Raw genomic sequence first — 17,323 nt, forward strand, 5'->3', positions numbered from 1 at the left:
CGGACGCGTCCGGGACAGGGACAGGGACAGGGACAGGGACAGGGGTTTTGGTGCCGTTTCTTAAATTTTACCGTAATTAAAATTACGTGTAAAATTAAAAAGGGCCTTACTAGTTGTTAATTTTCACATTTTCATTTATTTAAACCAAAGGTAAAATATTCTGTTCAGTTCGAGATGTCAGTGGAAGAGCTATTTATCAGCATTGTGATGCCACAATGCACAGTTTGAACGTTAGGGTATAAGCTCCTAATATGAGTTGGCAGCGTAGCTATTCTTAACTTCTAATTCTTCTCCGAATTAGTTTTCGTGCATACAATCGAAAGAGGTTTTAAAATAATGAATATATTAATTAGAACCTTGTTTCTATCTAAAATATTAAAGAAGATATACACAACGCGTTCGACTTCTCCGAGAACCACTGGGGAGTAACACTATTGGAACAATCTGTCAGGTGGTACTAGTTGTCCAATAAGGATACTCCTCAGTACCTAGAGGGGAAGTCGAACGCATTGTGCATTAAAGAAAACTTATTTGATTGTATCTTCTTTAATATTGTAGATAGAAACATTGTTTCAACTGATGTTTTCATTATTTAATACACTTTTTCAATTCAAGAGAAAATTTCTAATACGGAGTATACCTTCAAGGTAGTCAACAGAAGAGTTTAACGAAAAAGTTTATGAATATGCTAGACGAAGAAACAAACACGCGTAGTAAACGTTCCCGCATATTTCGTCCATGGTCACGTAATGTACGCAGGTAGACCAAAGAAAAAATAATAAAGAATGGAATGATTTATAGCACGCGAATTATTCCCATAGGTCGCCAACACAAATGAAGTCGCCGCTTTCCCCTACGACTCGACACGTAAACTAGTTAGCAAAGGAACTCGGCACGAAAAATAGTCATCGTTTCCGTTTCAATGAGCTCCAACACTCGTTCAGGAAAGCAACTGAATAAGTGGATAACCAGAATTAATATTGAATATTCGTGAAGTAGCCAGACTTTCCTAAATTTTTTAAACTTTCATTGGAGTGAGAAGAAAAAAAAATCCTGATTTTTTAAAAAAATAAAAAAGCGTTAAATCGGCGTTTTCAAAATCCCTCACTTTCCTGCCACATTTTAGCCATTTTCAAAATTCCCCACTTTCCTGCCACATTTGACAGCCATTTTCAAAATTCCCCACTTTCCTGCCACATTTGACAGCCATTTTCAAAATTCCCCACTTTCCTGCCACATTTGACAGCCATTTTCAAAATTCCCTACTTTCCTGCCACATTTGACAGCCATTTTCAAAATTCCCCACTTTCCTGCCACATTTGACAGCCATTTTCAAAATTCCCCACTTTCCTGCCACATTTGACAGCCATTTTCAAAATTCCCCACTTTCCTGCCACATTTGACAGCCATTTTCAAAATTCCCCACTTTCCTGCCACATTTGACAGCCATTTTCAAAATTCCCCACTTTCCTGCCACATTTGACAGCCATTTTCAAAATTCCCCACTTTCCTGCCACATTTGACAGCCATTTTCAAAATTCCCCACTTTCCTGCCACATTTGACAGCCATTTTCAAAATTCCCCACTTTCCTGCCACATTTGACAGCCATTTTCAAAATTCCCCACTTTCCTGCCACATTTCACAGCCATTTTCAAAATACCCCACTTTCCTGCCACATTTCACAGCCATTTTCAAAATACCCCACTTTCCTGCCACATTTCACAGCCATTTTCAAAATACCCCACTTTCCTGTCACATTTCACAGCCATTTTCAAAATACCCCACTTTCCTGTCACATTTCACAGCCATTTTCAAAATACCCCACTTTCCTGTCACATTTCACAGCCATTTTCAAAATACCCCACTTTCCTGTCACATTTCACAGCCATTTTCAAAATACCCCACTTTCCTGTCACATTTCACAGCCATTTTCAAAATACCTCACTTTCCTGACAAATTTCACAAACATTTTCAAAATCCCCGACTTTCAAGGTCTATCAGAACTTCCAAGTATTGTTGCAAGCGCAACTGCTGAAACAGCAGGCCAACATTGTGCACTTGGCAAATAAGTAACGACCTTTTAACCCTAGATAAGTACAATTTCGTTACCACGTCGGTGAAATTCAACGTAATCACTCGTTGATTTGAGGTCGAGCCAGATCCGGTAGAGGAGGTTTTTTTCTATCTGTTTGAAAAGTACGTTGGCGATAATAAAGGGGCAGTAATCTATCATCTCTGACAGTCAATTTGATAGATGGCTAAACGCCACGCCATACCGCTAAGTCAATTAATTATATATATGCCATTGTGCGGCGCTCCCCGAAATATTAAAATAGACTCGGACCTTTTCCATTTTTATAAATATTTAAGTATAAACTCTAGCAAAGAGAAAAGGAGTCACGCTACGAGAGTCACTTGAGTGATGGGGCTGTTGACCAACGTTTAGCAGTCAACCGACACAAAAGTACGAAGACGCCCTATGCAACCATACTGCGTGGCTACGTTATGATTTCCCTGTCCACATTAATGACGGATATAACCAAGACAGTTATACTTATATTAAAAACTATAGGTAATCGAACCGAACTTACATTTACGCTTCTTAGGTGTTAATATTCAAATACTTGTTCAATTCAACTAGCTGATTTTACCAAGACATAAAGGTTCATAAAAAATCTAATGAAAACTTTATTTAAATAATGATATTCCATCTTCCTCGAAAAATCAGATTTTGTGCTCATTTTTGAACTTTTTACATTTTGCTAAAAAATATGTAAAGGCCGACTTATTTCACATTTATACGTCATTTCAGAGCCATTTTCAAAATTCCTGACCTATAAAGTCCTTGAGAAAATTTAGCAGTAGGTTTAATTTCTTACGTACCAAAAGCAACATTTAAAAACGCCAAGGATGGATTTGCAGAGTTTTTGGAAATCCCGAAAAATTAATAGATTTCGAAAATCGGTGTGTAATGCCACGAAAAGAATGGGATTCGTAAAATTATCATAAAAGTCAGAGGATTTCCAATGGGCTCGGTACTTTTCCTATAGTATAACTTCATACCACATAATTCTGAATTTTCTACGAAATAGGTTTTCAACAAATTGTAAAATGTGGGCAATTTTAAGTTAAAAATTTGTGTCAACACTTTTAGATTTATATCGGTATTTAAAACATAAAACGCTATCATAGATTTTCAATGAAGTCCCATATAAAATAACAGCGTCCAATACCGCATTACAATTCGTTATTAAACGGAGTCTGAAAAATTACAAGTAGTTCTACAAACCATCTATGATGTGAAATTTAGATTATTATTCTTTAACATTGTTAATTCTTGATATTTATTCGGTAGATTACATTGTGCTTCAATACTAAATCGTACGCTTTTACATTGATTGATAAAATTAATTGAATGATTCCTTTTCTATTTGCTGACAAGATATTTATCCAATGAAGGAGTTCTCTTTTTTGAGAAGTCATTAGAGATTGCCAGAAATCAATACTAGGTGGATTTTGTGAGCCGCCGGCTGACCGTTCAAGCACTGCTGTAGGCGTTCCGCTTTCACGCGATGAAAGATTGGACCGATGGCGCTCGGAAGCGGTCACCCACCGAGGGTCGTCCAGGCAAACACGCGGAGCCCCACTCTAAAATCTAGCACGCGATTGAGCCATTAACACCAACTCCTGTCTGGCAGTCACGAAACTTTTAATCGCTACTTTTAGACTTACACTTACCATAACTCATACATTATATTCAAAAGTGGCCTGTTTACCTATGACCGTATCTTTCGTAAAGTTTTCAAAAAATTCTCTGTTCCGGCGCTGTTGTGGAGGCCCAACTCAATTACTATTCACCTTTACTCTACTGATTAGTGTGGTAAGTTTTTGTCAAACCGACGGTCCGTGTCTATAGGTTTAACTCAGTTGGTGTCTACTGACAGTAGTAAAACTCACTGAACTTCTCACAGTCTCCTCGGCTACTCCTGATCATGACATTTTTGACTAGGTCGTTACTTGTCCGCTGTTCAACACCATTAGTGATTAAAGCTTTCAATTTTGTTTAAAAACCGAGCATATCTTAAACTGCTAACCCTGTAAGTGGAGACACTTTAAGAAGATTAGTGGAAGCGAACCCAATGAGCATATGAAAAACCTTACTAAAGAGTGAAGTTAAATAAACATTTGCTTATACGTTTTGCGCTCTTTAGAGCTCAAAAAATTTTGTTCCTATCCTGGCTGGCTGGCTGGTTTTGGTGTGACCAGGTGCTTTTTGTTATAAATAAAGCTCCCCGTAAATCAAATATCCAAATCTCAATTACTCCCTCAGTTCACGTTTAAAAACAGCTAAGTAAAAATAAACCGGGGTCACTTTAAAATAAATTATATTATGGTAATGAGGCCTCGCAAAACTGTAATCTGGCCGGAGCCATCATGATTGATTTTTAATTTTACGATTTCTTTTCCGTTTGATGGCGATACTAACAAGGAGAATAATTCCCTTAGCATAATGAGTGCCTAGCGTGATATTTGACCATTGGGCTCTAATATTGACACGATATGTTTCTTTGACTACACGCCGCTTTCGCCACCAAAACTTTGTTAAACTGAGCAACAGTCGACGCTTTTTGCGAGAAAAAACTACTTTTTTCCTTCATTATTGTTGTAACGCATATAGAAGATGAATTATTAATTTTTATGACATTTAAAGTTAGTTCCTTAGAGTAAACAATAAACATTGACCAAGCTTCAATATTATTATAAGTGAGTAAATTTCATCCTCTTGACCAAAAGCCGTCCAACAAAATTAATGATTCAAAAGGTCGTCAACCAAATTATGACCCTGACTGTTACAAATGACAGCTGACTTCATCCATGTATAGGCTTAGAATTTTGACACGACGCTCTTAACTGCTACTTCATAATCGAAGCGTGAGCAGTTTTCAAGCTTGAATGACCGATACATCAAAGAAATGAGAAAAACATCCGTTTGCATTGCATCGTTAAGGAGAAGATCCAACAAAGAAAGCTAATGTTGGCCACCCTTTCAGTCTTCCCGAGATGAATGTAGCTGGCCATAAAATGACAACTTAGTGGTTTCATCCCTACCCTAGCTACCCAAGGACCTTTTCATCCAATATTACCTCAGACAGAATTTTCACCCACACTATACTAGCTGATGGAAGTCGATCACCAGAAGTAAGAAACTCGTGAACTTTCGCAATTGATAATACACGTTTTGCAAGGGTACCTTCCACATTTTAGAAGTTCATAGTTTTTGGAGACAGACATCTTGTGAGCTACTTTTCAGCATGTTTACTACAATGTATTGAAAATTTGATTCGTAAATTGAAGAAGTAAACTTTCAAGCGCTAATATGAGAGGTCCTTCCTAGGCATGGTTGTAAAGTTTACATATGATACCCCGGTTTTTGGTTGGGCATAAGCTTCTTCCTCTTTTTACAAGTTACTTAGCTACTAAACTATTTCCACCGTGATCAATAGATGGCTGCAGATTCAGCTAAATCTGCTATGGTTTCATTCCTAAAAAAACTAATATTTCGGAATTTTGGTCTCCAGAAATGGACTTCTGATGAGCAGTGGTCATTGAATGGAACTGGTTGCGCGCTCGATTCATAAAGATACAATGAGGGCCGATGGGAAAAGGCGAGGCGAGGGAGATCGGACATTGTGAAAATGTGTAAGCGCTGGAAACCGGCGGGAGAGCACCCTCCGCAGATATGTGGATTCGTTTGTGGTCTCGGGCAATTGATCGCCAAAACTCCCCCTACCCCCCTCTAGGGAGTCTATATGATATGAAAGACAACATGGAGCATAAAGTTATTGGGACTGGAAAAGTCACGCCTTTAAGAGTCAACCACTAAATCCATAATTGAACAACCCCGCTCACATCCTTTCACCACTGAGCATCTCTTGATATTCTCCGTGGAATAACGGCTAAGACGCTCGCCATCAAAACTCGAAGACTGTTACTCCCTACATTTCTATTCCTGATTTCGTTATCTGTAACAGTTCCTGTACGAACATAACGTCCATGTAGCCGGGCCCCAATGGAGCGATGGTCTTAAATCCATTAAGAAGATCTGACTGGCGTTTTGAGTCGATCAACTCATTCGTCTTATCTCTTCTTCGTAAAGAAAAGCGAACGGGCATTGAGGCGCCTGACTACTGTACCTTTTCTATTTCATTTAGGTTGGGCGGAAAATAAATGCGCTAAAGCGTTAAAAGCTCCAGCCACAGTCATTCTTCAAAACTTTTCCATAAACAGCAGGAGGTATTGTTGAGAAAAGTTTTGCTTGGCGCAAGATGGTTCGTAGTCTGCACTAGACATCGCTTATTTCATCGAGAATCTGAAGCCGGCGCAAGACGTTTGGTATTGGTGGACAGTTTTGAGCAATATTTTACTGAACCGCTTGTAGAGTGAGCACCGAACCTCTGGGCGTCTGTTTTCACCTCTGCCACATGGGGTGAATCTCATGACGAATACCGTGCCAACAGTTTAATAATCGGGATGGTGCCGGCTTTAGTTCAGCCAAAGATTTGGGTTGAGCGTTTCGATTTCGTTAAGACAATGCACTCTAGTTTGGCATAATCGTAAAAACTTTATTGACATGAGCGAATAATAGGTACTGTCTTTGATAAGAAACCGCAATTAAAGAACCTAAAAGAGGGATCAATGATTCAAAGGTGTGTTGTTGTTGTTTTAATTTAAGGTTTGTTGCGGTTTCTTTTCCCAACATACAAGAGTATTTTCCAATATAGAACACATGCTAGTAGGAACAGGTAACAAGTTGGGAAACCAAAATAAACCTCTCCGTGTCGAGACGCAATTTTGTGTGAACCTTTGGTGGAAGCCCTACCATTGGGGGGCTAGACGGTTCTCGTAACCCTAGCCGATCGCCGCGTACTTCTTAATCCTAACGGTAAGAATAGAACCCAAGAATTACTTTCTGCGAACACGTTTGCTTCGATTTGCCAACTGCGAACGCGATGACAGACACGTCCAGTGTAATACCTCTCCGTGATGTCATTGTCTCTCGGAGAAGTAAAAACTAGCCTTCGGGAGAATAACCCGCCAATACTCCATTACACCTAAAATCGCTCACGACTCCCCGCAAATTTAATGAGTGTATGAAAAAATTACTCTTGTAGTCAGCTTATCCATGGGAATTTCTGTCCTCTCATTCCCCCGTCATTGAATTAGAATCAATACAAATATTTCTGAGCGAGATATTCAGTTGCCGAAAGTTAATAAAACAGAATGGAGTTTCGTTCATTCATCAAAGCGTACACCAAATGGGCCTTGTCATAGTTTCGTTCCGGTCCTTTTAATAGCGAAGAAGTTTAACCCATTGATTTCGAAAGGGGTCGGTTGTTCCGTGATACTGTTGAAACGATAATCATTAATCATTTGTCGATAGTAGAGTCTCATCATTCGATAATGTGTTTGTTTGCTTGAACAACATTCAGTCTCATAGTTCGATCGGGCAACGAAGACCATTGTCCGTTATTCCTTTTGCGAGGGGACCAAACGACGTTAAAGGAGTCAGAAAACGACTGGTCGAGAAAAATATATCTTATCACTCCCTTCTGGTCATTTTTCAACTCTGAGGGACCTTATGGGAGAAGCGCAGCCTGGTTGGGGAGTAAATGGGACCCCGGCTGGGAGTTGAAGCGATTTTGGCGAGGAGAACGGGAACGGTCAAGTCAAATTGCAAAGTGATTGAACTGATTTATCGTCTTGTCCAGCCTAACTGCCAATTACCGTCGGCCCTCAAGATTTATAGTCGCTAATGCCAGCCACGACCCGGACGGTGGACGCCGTTCGGCCATTCTTAAAACCTACGAGAAACTTCACGAGGCCTCTATTCCAAGGAGGCCTAAACTTGAAAAATTTAAAACCTTGAAGTGAAAAGACTATATAGTTTACATTCGGTGTCAAATTTTATTCACGATTTCCAGGTGTGATGGCAAGAATATCCTACTACCATCTATCTTTATTTATGGCAGACTTATAAGAAACACCGTGTATATAAAGAACAAAAGGTAATGCGATTTTAGAGTTGATTGCTTTCAAGCGAACTGCCTATCAATAACATGGTGACAAATCTTCCTCGAGAAATTACTCATTAATATTATGTTACTTATAGTTAAACTTAAGAACGAACCCACTAAATCCATACATACGCATTTACCAACTTGGTTGACGTAAGTTTATCCCACGTATTTTATGAAGAACCCATAAAGTACAGTCAGTCCCGTAATATAAAATGTCCTTAATGGTTGTTGGGTAAGAGTAAGGTTTCGGGTTGGTATGATACGTTCCCGAGATTCGGCGGGGAAAGGATAATGGTTTGAATGGGTGCCATTTTCGGATATACTACACTATACAGGCGCCATAACACGTTTCCCGGGATCAGAACGTTTTTCCTATAGCCCTTCTCATTAAAACCTCCCTTTCCCCATAGACAAACTAACGTAGAGTTCACCGATGCATCTATACCATCGCTTAGACAAGATAATGACTGAACACTTCACTGAATCTTCATGACTAGAGAGCCAATGTGATTGCAAAAGTCAAAGCAATGACCTCTGGCGCTATTTTGGTTCCCGGGTTAGTCCTACTAGTCTGTACTACGCGTTTGACAGCGCCTAACCAGGCGTCGCTTTACCTCGAATCTACGTCCTACGTCACTTCATGACAAGCTCCAGTTTGTAACCAGTGACAAACTTATGGCCAATTATCTTAAGAACTTATGGTCAAACTTAGCTACGCGGCTTGGGTCGCCAAAATTACTTTGTTGCTGGGTATCTCTAGATTCACGAAGTTCATTTTTACGTTTTAAACTTCAAGAAATGCGCTTCTATTCTAAAGAAGGGGGGGAAATGCGAGTAGTACGTGGAGCGGGATAACGATTTATTTATATGGCAGAAAGAAAAGTGAGAAGAGTCTGCAAGAATCGGATCGTGACTTCTGAGGACGAACTGATATTTTAGGGTTAGCGAACATCCCACGCTCTATCCATCTCACCATGAGAATACGCGAACTCTTTTTAGTACTCGAGCGACTACATTATGTATCATTCCGCAACATATTCGAACCTGCATCATTTTTACTATCGAATAGTGTACAATTCCCTATTCTCGCTTATGGAAAATCACGAGGTGCCGGCAGAGAGTCTAGCGACGGACTAAAAGTGCCCGGACAGAGTTATGGGTTGTTTAGAAGATTTAAAGCGTCCCTCGCGGTCGTAAAGTCAAATATGCCCTTTCCCTATCTGCCAAAGTACTGTACATATATTAAAGCGCTGTGGTAGCCTCACTATTTGTATTACCAGGGAGCATTATAGGATGAAAAGTACATCTTTCGAAGTGAAAGGTGCCTGGGAACAGCGGAATGTACGAACTAGCAGTCCCATGAAAATTCGACCTCGCACCTTAACCTTACCTTTAGGGGCAAATGCCTCAAGATCGCTACTTTTTAATACAGGAGTAAATTTTAAAATATTGTTCATTCTGGTACTAATTAAAATGTGTCTGCGCCCAAAACGCTTTTCCAAGTTTTCATTGGTTATTTCATAACTACCTACGCCTTCTCTGACGCTAGCTATCCCACTAATAAAGATTTTAAATAAATTAGCTTATCTGTCTCTGAGAGTTCTTGGTCTCCTTGGTATTGTCCCCAAAATCGCTGCCAATCGTTGAAATCACCGTTGTACATTTTGGATATCGAGCTGTGGTAATTTCACGTTTCTTCTGCTTCTTGGAAAGTTTTGCTCTTGGCTGGCTAAACTCGGTGTGGAACTGCCTCTTTGCTGCCCTTGCTCCACCTTGTCCACGTAACGCTTCGCTCTATCCTTCCAAAGGGTTATTTCGTCCAAGAAATCTTCCACCTCCATAGTTTCTCCATACAACTCGTCAGGATCTTGCAGCAGGTCAAAAATTGCTTGGTTGAGCGTCGAAAGTTCCTTTTCTCTAGCACCGATTTTAGCTAGATCGTCTTTAAATTGTTCCGCGTTTATCACGTGATTTTGTAGCTCGTTTCGAATATCACTCATTGCCAATTTCATACTGTTTCTAACCGCCTTGCGCCTAGCCAATTGTTTAGCTAACGCGTCCATTTTCCTGATCTACTTCAGTTCCAAAACCTCGATCGGTTTCGGCACCAAAATATGTACCGCAATATAGCTTGGGATGGCTTTTTAATAGCGTAGATCAAAGGACTGAAAACATCGAGTACGCTCGCGCAATTAAATGCAGTTAGTTAATTCTAAAATAGATTTAGAGTTTTGGATCGGTTAAAGTAAATAAAAGATAAGGATCACGATAAGTTTTTTAAAATTCAACAAACCACGGTTTACTTCCACAATTTAAAGAAAATACTAAGAAAAGAGAGGCTAAAAATAATTTGCCTTTTAAAAAATGATCTCACGCCCGACGCACTATAGTATTTTTAACCTTTGTTAGCTCTTGAGAATTTAAGGTTAATAGCTAAGTTTTTTTTAATACTCCGCGCTTTTAAGTACTTATCTCACCGCAAAATTAAATCCTTTTCGGAAAGCACAATTACTCCTTTTTTGCCGCAATTAATTTACTAAGGCGCTAAATTTTCTATCCAAACTCGCACGATTCTAAGTACATTTTACTTAGGTTTTATTCTTAGCGCTTGGCACGCACTATCTAGATTGCCCTTTTCTAACCGCTCATGAGAACTTGCTGTTCAAGACTAAATTTTTATTTTTTATTATTGACCAATTCAACTAGCGCAAATTTCAGATGTTTTTTTACAAAATCTTGAAAACAACCTCTGTTTTCCGAAAATAGAGCGCGGAAAAATACCTTTTACAAATAAAAAAAAAAGAAAACACACTTAAAATTGAAAACAACTATAAAATAGGCTAGGCCTAATACAAATGAAATGGAAAATTACTAAACTTAAATATTCGACGGAAAAGTCAATTTTTGAGTTGAATTTTTTAATTGAAAATTATTGTTCAGTGGAGGTATGAAAGTAGAGGCGGGTCGTGGATTCGATTACTGAAGAATCACGATTACCTTTGAACGTAATCTATTGTAATCGAATTCTCTAAGTACTATTGTGACGTAATATTAATTAGCCTTGCAGTTAGAATTGAAATATGCCTTGCCTATTTTACGTAACTTAATTAGCTAATGGTTCGAAATAGCAATCAATTGGCGTATATATAATCTAAAACACATTATAAGATTATAACATGGTAGAAGTTAAGCCTTTGTCAATCTCATTCCGTATAGTGCAAACAAAGTAAAGGATATTAGACTCGAGCGCATTCGTAATTTCGTATTGTGTTATTAATAGTCTTTAATAGCGATATAATGACGTTGAAAGGAGAGGGTGGTAACAAAGTCGCCATTAAGGGTTTCCAACTCCCAATGAGTCAACGGCAAAAGGTTGTTTAATTAGAGAACGCCTAATTAAATTCATCGAGTGTAAATGGCCGCGGTATATATTTGAAAACGTACGTTATTAATCGCCCAGTTGTCTCGCCCCGCGGCCATAATTACCTTTTAACGTATTTTGAAATTCGGCCATACCGTACTATACTGCAAACCAAAATCCGTCATGAACCAACAACGGGCATAGAATAGAAAGCGAGCCTCGAGAGGGTAATAACTCGACCAATCCCATTGTATTCTCTATATTCCCATGTAAAATTTGGGTTTTACAGAAAATCTAGTCATATCGATTGGAAACATATTTAGGTGAAATTCAGGGTTTCTTTAAGTAAGTTTTACATCGGAGTTCTGAAAGCCAAAAATCATTGAAAATGAGTGGTAAATTATCGGTTAAAAGACAATTTTTAAATTACGGTAATTATTTATTTATTCTTCAACACAAATAATTACAATACATTTGAATATGGACTGTAAATTATCGACTTACACAATACCGAAGAATTTTCTTAATTACAAAAGTGTCCCAATGTATTAAGGTAAGAAATTAAGATTGGGAAGTGGTAATCTAAGTTAAATAGTTTAAGTTCTGAAGCTTCCCAGTTGTTAAGATAATATGTAAAATTGTTCAGATATTTCAATTGTTAAAGAGCTCTTGAAGAACATCCGCGAAGCATTTTCTAACTTGAAATGTGAACTAGCTTCAACAATCAAGGTCTATCAAACGACATTGATGAAAAGTCAAATGCAGAATTATATTTCGATTCCACCATTTTGAACCGTTCAAATAACGACTAAAAGTGCTGATCCAAAAATAGGGCAAGCTCAAGCAGGAACCGTTAATTCATTTTAATTTGCAATCAATTTTAACGCGCAATGTCATGGATTCGGAGTTGTTACCTCCTCGGCTCGAGTGTTCTAGAAAGCAGTTAGCAGAGGGTATTTGGATGTGGAACTTGGAAGTGCAATATTGATGACACCATCCGAGTCGCCTACTCGGGGCTTCTCTAATTGAGGGCGCTGTTCTCCCGCCTATTATCATAGAGCAACTGTTTTCCACACCAACACAATACCCCGTGCCACACCCCTACGTCCATCTTTAACATTTAAAGGAATCATGAATATCCGATACTAATATGTTGACGTATCCTTTTACAGACATTTTGGTGGCTTACAACCATTCAACTATAACTATAGAAATCAAATGCAAAATAAAGTTGGATTTTTAAATATCGATAAAGGCAATTGCTAAAATTCTACTTGGTAACGTTTTAGTGTTTTGTTCTTTCGGAAACTGCAAGACCACCATGTTTCCAGACGTTTATTCATAATAAGTTTGGTGGGTATAAAGATTAATCTGGTTCGCACGAGATTTCGTAAGTTCACCAAAGATTTCTTGATTTCACGATTTCGCTAAGATTTCGGAATTTCTACTTTGATTTTGCAAATATTTCGGAATTTCTTCTTTGATTTCGTAATTTCGACAAAGATTTCGGGATTTCTTCTTTCATTTCGCCAATGATTTCGTGAGTTCTTCGTTGATTTTGCCAAAGATTTCGTCATTCCTTCTTGATTTCACGATTTTGTCAAACATTTTGGAATTTCCTATTTGATTTCGTAATTTCGTGATTTTGTTTTAAAGATTTCGCGGTTTTGCGTGAAGCGTACGGGATTTCGTGTAAATGTCAGACCCCTCGGAAATCACCTATAAAAATGAAAATGATCTAGCCTTAAATTTTCCTTTATCTATGGGTTTTCGTGTCAATTCACTGTACCTTGAAAAGGGGAGCAATCATTAGGTGGCCCAGCGTTATTCAATTCATTAATATTAGAAGTCGCCGTTTCGAATTATATTTGGAGCTTGGCTTCTAAATAAACCCTGATTTCCGCTTATTCGCCCTCGATCATAATAGATTGTCCTCCGGGTTTCGTTACCGCGGGTGTTCACCCCCCACCCCTCTTTCAAACGCCATCTAATACCTAGTTAAAATTACCCTATAGACTTAGCCAACGTTTATATAATTGATAAGCTGCGAGAGAAATCCAAACATTATCTGGACGATTGAACACGTCGTCTTTATACAGTATACAACAGAATAATATCTTAATTACACAAGATGGCCCCGGCCAGATTACACTTTTGCGCGCCCTCTAGTGACTAGAATTAGTATTACTATATTCATTGACCCCGACAAATTTATAATTTTCAGGTTTTTTTCCATTGTTTATAAAATAGCATTCCGATTATGAATAAAACCAATCTAGTAAGAATTTGGTTTACAGTTTAATTAAATAAGTAATTAACTGTAGTGTTCAAGTCTTGGTGGATTAATTAGGCTAGATATACTAATCAATATCCAAGATTTATTCTACCATATGATTATGGTCATTCGTTACATTGGGTGGCAAGGATGCCGCTTGAGTGCGGATAAAGAAGCGAGGAGTGTTCTCTCCTATACGCGATGTACGAGGTTACCTCCCATTTTTAAAATGTGAGTAGTTTTTGGTAATCGCCATCTAATGAGCGAATTCTGTACTTTGATTTTATTCCGTATTTTAAAAATGGCCGCGGACAACAACAATCTTTATGACACAGAGTTAACCCTTTGTCAGGTCCCGAATGAAGTTTGCAAACCCATGATCTCCACTCCCTTAAATCCCTATCACTACTTTTACAGCCAAGAACGGAACATGTTCTACCCCAGCTTGCCATTTTTACTTTTCAAAACTTACTAATTACCAATGAGAATTAAAAAATATGTTCAAATCATCGGATTCACCGAGCCAAAGGATTTCAGACGAAGGTTTTGAACTTCCTGCTTTTGAACGCTAGATGGCTTTAAACACCGACGTTTAAAGAGACAAAAATACCGAATTTTACGCTTTACTTCGACGCTAGATGGCGGTATCAAAAACTACTAAGACGCAATGGCAGCCCCCCTTGAATTTGCCTGGTAAACAGACAATTAGAAAATGGGGGTTACAATCAATCGATATCTGAGGATGGGGCGCCATCTAGGTTGTGTTTGGAATAGGCGGGAATTACGAATATAGCAATACTCTCCCGTGAGATTAAAACCCAGTGACTGTATGAGTCTTAAGATAATGTGAGGGTTTAACAATAAAATTCGAAGATCATTGGCAACTTGTAATATTGCGCTATGCATTTGTAACAGTTTGGTTGAGCTTAATGAGGTAGATTGTAATTCAGATTTAACTTTGTTTAAGTCACTATTTTATACTGTCCTTTATGAGGTTATTGTTATTGTGGTGAAAAGTTTGTTTAAAGTCATTATTTATACTGTCCTTTATGAGGTTATTGTTATTATGGTGAAAAGTTTGTTTAAACTCATTATTTATACTGTCCTTCATGAGGTTATTGTTATTATGGTGAAAACTTGGTTTAGCTGCTGTCTCATAGGTTGAGCCTTTCAGGCGCTCGTCTGTTTCGGAGTGGGTTGCGGCGAATTGGTGTTGCGGATGTGGTGGTGGTCCTTGGGACCAGTGACCCTCGCATTAATTATTATTTTACCGGTCCCACTATAAATTAAATTTCTAAAATGGTGAGAATAAAAAGCACGTAAAGACACAAAAGTAAAGAAGCTGGAAATTCTAATTGAATTTGAATTTTTTACTGTAGGAAAAAGTAGCATATAACAATCCATAACAGTTAACTTTTATTTCTTATCACAATTTTTCAACTAGTTGCCACTAAATATCAATCAACATGTCTAATGATATTTGAAGTTCTTAATCCTTTTCTGAACTAGCCTTATTCCTTATTGCATTTTCCATAAATTCAGCGGCAATATCTTCTCTCGCTATCAGTAAGCCAGATCAAAATCTTGTAATGTGACCATGCACTACTGAGAAATACGATTACTGACAACTAGTACTGGCTATGGTCTAGACTGTCGACTACAAGAGACTCATTCTAGAGTATAGACGCTAGACAAGATCAATAGTCAATAGAATACAAAACTTTTGTAGGGAAGTTGTAGCCAAGGAGTACTAACTACCTAGGAGTAGAATTGGTAGAAAATGAGTTGAGATAGAAAAATTCTAAAAAGGAACCCCGAATTTATAAACTGGTCCCACCGTCTATTTTTTCCAAAAACCCTAATTAATAAAGTGCTCCCTGATACCACTGACCCCAACTTTTGGAATAAATAAACTGGTCCGAGCAATTAATAAACTGGTTTGGGACTTGTAAACCTGTCTTATTTCCTACCCTGTAGTGACGAGCCCATGATGTAAACAATAAAGATGGCCGCGAGCTACGAGGTTTAAGCCTCGGTCTTTAGTGTATCGGGACGGGGAGTCGGGGACTCGGGGTCCGAGTAAAATTGTCCATGCCCATGCCTTTTAATAATTATCTTAATGTTCTTTTTATTGATGATTGTTTATGCCTATTAATATTTATCTTAATATTCTTTTTATTGATGATTGTTTATGCCTATTAATAATTATCTTAATGTTCTTTTTATTGATGAGCTTAAGTTGTAAATTTTTAATTCGATACTTTCAAAGTAACGTTAATTAAACCTTCAATACCTTGATTTAAATTTTCATTTATAATCCTTATTTAATTTAAGGATGATGTCAGTTTGTAAGTCTCGTTAATTTAATTCCCCCTTTCCCACAGAGAGGGTCTGAAAATTTAAATCACTTGGCAGAGACTGGAGATCTTCAACATTCAGTGACAGACTCTGAATCTCAATGGGCATTTAAAAAACTGTATAAATTTAAATTGAAATTCCAAATTATAATTAAATACTTTTTGTTTGATATGTTGATATTAACGTAATCAATCCTTGAATACTCTATTGGTACTATCAACACCATCGTTAAATTTATTACTTAAATAATATAATTTTTTTTAAATATAATAATCAAATTAGCGACTTATAATTAGTTAACTTTAAATGAGTATGTTTCACTGATTAAAATTACATTTCTAAAAATTGTTAGGTTGATAGCACTTTCATGTTTCATGTAGAAATTTCATATTTCCGTGGATGGAGAGATGAACACGTTGATTCCGTTTGTCGTTGATTGAAATTAGATTCATTTTGATCATAAATTTCATTTTATATTTTGAGTTGTTGATTTTATGAGATTGTTGATTTTATTTTTATAATTATCACTTACGTAACTGTTATTAGTAGATGAACCCAGCGAGAGCGGAAACTGCCAAAATGATTAGTTAATTTTGCAAAGAATCTGCAATTTAATTCTGCAAAAATCTACCTATTATTTTATGTCAGTTCCGTTAAGTGATCATTTAATTTTAAACTTGCCAAACAAATAGTGAGCAATGGTACCTCCGTCCCAAACTAGTTATAGTTTTAAAACGCTGACTCGAGTTTCATTTTGTTAATACATTTAATTTTATTAGTAAATCAACCTGCCTAACTTTTAAGCAGACGAGTCTTAAAAAACGATATCATTGGTGAAATTAGAAAACTCTCTCTGCTTAGCGCGCCTTCTGTCGGGGAGAACCTTAATTTCTTTTTTGATTAATATGATAATATTAATTGTAATGTTTAAGTTCCCAAGTAGAAATCTAATCTTGCCTAGGATTAAAAAGATATATAATAATTATAAATTGCAAAAAAAAATTGCAAGCAACTGTCTCTCCTCCTCTAGCGCGATACAATATATATTCGACAGCATCCAGTGGCGGGCGTCGGGGAGGTGGGGGGTCCATACAGTTGCACAGTTCTCTCTCTCTCGTCTCCCGCTAAACCCACGCAGTAAGTGCGGGCGTCGGGGAGATGGGGGGGGGGGTCCATATCCTAACTCTCTCTTTCTTCTCTTCAGTATAATTTATCTCGCTTTATATTACAAGCAAGCGTGGCTTCGTGGT

General features: G+C 37.8%; 2 long non-coding RNA genes across 2 annotated transcripts; both read right to left on the minus strand.

Moving 5' to 3' along the window:
• Positions 1-13,798: 13,798 nt before the first annotated feature.
• LOC149651163 (uncharacterized) lies at positions 13,799-15,226 on the minus strand. Its single transcript, XR_016371102.1, has 2 exons — positions 15,090-15,226; positions 13,799-15,009 (listed from the first exon to the last, which is right to left on the minus strand). It is a non-coding gene; the product is annotated as an uncharacterized LOC149651163 (long non-coding RNA).
• Positions 15,227-15,920: 694 nt separating this feature from the next.
• LOC149651164 (uncharacterized) lies at positions 15,921-17,258 on the minus strand. Its single transcript, XR_016371101.1, has 2 exons — positions 16,755-17,258; positions 15,921-16,690 (listed from the first exon to the last, which is right to left on the minus strand). It is a non-coding gene; the product is annotated as an uncharacterized LOC149651164 (long non-coding RNA).
• Between the last annotated feature and the right edge of the window lie 65 nt (positions 17,259-17,323).

The sequence above is a fragment of the Phalangium opilio genome, unplaced genomic scaffold (assembly GCF_054372755.1).
Source record: "Phalangium opilio isolate 3A_F unplaced genomic scaffold, DU_Popi_V2 ptg000082l_1, whole genome shotgun sequence".
Classification (NCBI taxonomy): Eukaryota; Metazoa; Arthropoda; class Arachnida; order Opiliones; family Phalangiidae; genus Phalangium; species Phalangium opilio.